Below are 3,517 nucleotides of genomic sequence, written 5' to 3'. Positions count from 1 at the left end.
AGAGAAGTGTACATACAAGATGGAAGTGCACCAACATCAGATACAGTGAAAACAGGGGTTTAACTGTGGGGGATGCACATATAAAAAATCACATCGTACATTAGAAATATATTAGAAACCACAGGAAGAAATAAAAAACCACTTGTGTCCTTATCATGGGGTTCATTTACCTTAACATAATCTTATCTAGTCATATGCACATGCTTTTGACCTTTTTTTTAAATTGTGAAAATACCATACAGAGAAGTTACAATTACATGGAAAAGGTAATGAGTACATTTTTTATCAAGCATTGTTGCCTACTACTTTTTTTCGCCTTACCATACCTTCTTGCTTATCCCAGACATACATTAGTTATTGCAAATAAGGGATACCATAGGACCTATGTTTCTTTATTTTTTTTTAATTCTGAAAATGCCATACAGAGGGGTTACAATTACATGGGTGAGTTATTGAGTACATTTCTTTTATTTTTATTGTGAGAATACTGACAGAGGAGTTACAATTACATGGGCAAGATAACGAGTACATTTCTTATCAAGCATTGTTGCCTCCTCTTTGTTTCCCCTTCCTATCCCTTCCCATACTCCCCCACATCCCCCATCCGGTCCTCCTCCCACCAAAGTTGTAAAGTTCATTTTTTGACATAATGACTTGTACATCTCATTGTTGCAATGGGTCCACTTGCTCCTCCTTTGTTTCCCCTTCCCATCCCTGCCCATCTTCCACCCTCCACCCCCACTAACCCCTCCCCCACCCCAGTCCCCCCACTGTCCACATCCCTCAACCCCCGGCCAAAATCATTTTTTGACACAACGACTTGTTCATCTCATTGTTGCAATGGGTCCACCTGCATCCCTATTTGAATGATTTGTGTTTCCCTTCCACTCCACAAATAGTACCAACATCAAATACAGTGAAAACAGGGGCTTTAGCTTGCAGGAGGAACATACAAAGCAACAAAGAAATGATCTTATAAATATCTTAGAAACAATCGCAAGAAAGAAAAACCATTTGAATCCTTATCTTGGGGTTCATTTTGCCTAACATCAACTTATATGATGTTTTCTACTTGTAGCAGACACATACTAGTTATTGAAAATAAGGAAACCATGGGACCTATGTTTCTTTGGGCCTGGCTTAATTTACTTAATATAATTTTTTCCAAGTCTTTCCATTTCCTAACAAACTGGGTGATGTCATTCTTTCTGATGGAGGTATAGAATTCCAGTACACAAACACACACACACACACACACACACACACACACATTTTCTTGATCCATTCGTTTACTGTGGGACATCGGGTTTGGTTATATATCTTAGCTTTGGTAAATAATGCTGCAATGAACATAGTTTTCCTGGTAGTTTTAGTATGATCTTGTTTGTGATCATTTGGGTGAATGCCAAAATGGGATTGCTGGGTGTTAGGGGCGCTCTATGTAGTCTTTTGAGGAACCTCCATACTACTTTCCAAAGTCTTCGAACAAGTTTAAACTCCTAACAACAAGGCATTAAGGTTCCCTTCTGCCCACATCCTATCCAGCATCTGTTCTTTTAAAAATCTGGAATGCTTCACGAAGTCGAGTGTCATCCTCAGTCAGGGGATATTCTTCTCTTTATTGTTCCAATGTTAGTGTATGTGCTACTGAATTGAGCACAGAACAATTTTATATATAAAGTGTAATTGATTTTCTTAAACTAGACAATTCCACAAAAATTAAATTCAAAAGAATTGTTGTGAAATTTTAGAACCATGTATTTCTTACATAAGAACACATTTAAGAATAAAGTCAAGATTGACATGTCCAAAACAAAATAATTCCATATATTTGTTGTTCAACGGATGTGTAGGAGGAGGAATTCAATTATTCTGAACAAGGAACCTGCCATAATGAACACTATAGAAAGTGTTAAGGTTTGTTAAAAGTTTTAATGTTTTAAACATGTTTAATTTTGGGAATTTGCTCATATATGCCAAAATTAAGACTATTTAGCACGCTGTAAAACTTTTCCATAAAGCATTTAAGATTCATGGTAGCAGTCATATACTACTAAGTATGTACATTTCAGAGTTTATAGAAACTTTACTAATGAGAAATTGCAAAGTGTTTGTGTAAAGAAGCAGAGTGAAGATTTAAGACATTAATTTCACAGTTTCCGTTAAAATTTAAGGGATTCCTTACTTTATATGTTAGCGAGGAATAAATGATGGTATAAGCCATATACAAATGATGAGATGAACCATAAATAATAATCTTAGTGGGTAACTTTAAAGGCTACTCATAGTCTATAAAATTCTTGTTGAACATCATAGACTTAGGCAGTTTTAAATGTACAGCAATATGAGAAAATAATAAATCGAATATGTAGTACATTTCAAATACTAGAAATAGAGGTAAATGTTTTGTTTTTTATTTTATTAATCATTAATATTTATGTATTGGTTTTCCTTATTTGTAACATTGCTTTCCTTGTTGTAATATAATACAACTTTTTGTAAGTCATCATTAGGAAATACTTTGAGAATGTTATTGGGATGGCCACACTGTTTTTTATAGGTATATGTGAATTTACAAAGAGCAAAATTAATAACAAAACATTGATTAAAAATTTTATCAATTAGAATCTGAATCAGGAGTGTTGATAAATGTCCACACCTAAAATCTTAGCCCTAGACTGAAGCACTAGTGTTACAATGTTGAGCACACAAAAGTGAGAGATTGTATTTTGTTTTGTTTTTGTTTTATTTTTGTTGGTTGTGGGGCTTGAACTCTGGGTCTGGGTGCTGTCTCTCAGCACTTCAGCTCAAGGCTATTGCTACTACTTGAGTCACAGCATCTCTTCCATCTTTTTCTGCTTAAGTGGTGCTGAGGAATCAAACCCAGGACCTCATGCATGCAAGGCAAGCACTCTACACTGAACCACCCTCCCAGCACCTGAGAGACTGTATTTTAAAAAATCATCTAAACAACATTTACTTTCTGTTTTGGGTTATATAATGAAATAAAGAATATCTTTTTATATTTTTGAATGGTCATACTTCTAAATTTATATTAAATTCAGCCACTTTATCCTTTTCAAAGTCATGTAATATCTCTGAGAGTTTGCTTCTGTAAAGATTGTTTTTGCATTGATTATTTATTCTGAGCCATTTTTATTTTTTATCAAAAATACTTTATATTTTATGGTTTTTCGTGTTTTTTTTTAAGTGTGAAAATACCAGACAGAGTGGTTAAAATTACATGGGCAAGGTAATGAGTACATTTCTTATCAAGCATTGTTGCATACTCCTTTGTTTCCCCTTACTATCCCTTCCCATCTCACCTCTCTTACGTCCCGTTTCCCCCTCTGCCTTTCCCCCATCCAAAGTTGTAAAATTTGTTTTTCGACATAATGTCTAGTATATCTCATTGTTGCAATGGGTCCACATGTATCCATATTTAAAAAATTTTTCCCTTCCCCTCCACAAATTATACCAACATCAAATACAGCAAAAACAGGTGTTATACCATGCA

General features: G+C 34.7%; 1 non-coding gene across 1 annotated transcript; it reads right to left on the bottom strand.

Moving 5' to 3' along the window:
• Positions 1–1,558: 1,558 nt before the first annotated feature.
• LOC122108297 lies at positions 1,559–1,660 on the bottom strand. The gene has a single exon (XR_006147528.1). It is a non-coding gene; the product is annotated as a U6 spliceosomal RNA (small nuclear RNA).
• Between the last annotated feature and the right edge of the window lie 1,857 nt (positions 1,661–3,517).

The sequence above is a fragment of the Dipodomys spectabilis genome, unplaced genomic scaffold, assembly GCF_019054845.1.
Source record: "Dipodomys spectabilis isolate Male_0828 unplaced genomic scaffold, ASM1905484v1 ptg000055l, whole genome shotgun sequence".
Taxonomy (NCBI): domain Eukaryota; kingdom Metazoa; phylum Chordata; class Mammalia; order Rodentia; family Heteromyidae; genus Dipodomys; species Dipodomys spectabilis.
The sequence above is the reverse complement of the archived record's forward strand: the minus strand, read 5'-3'. Positions and strand labels throughout refer to the sequence as shown.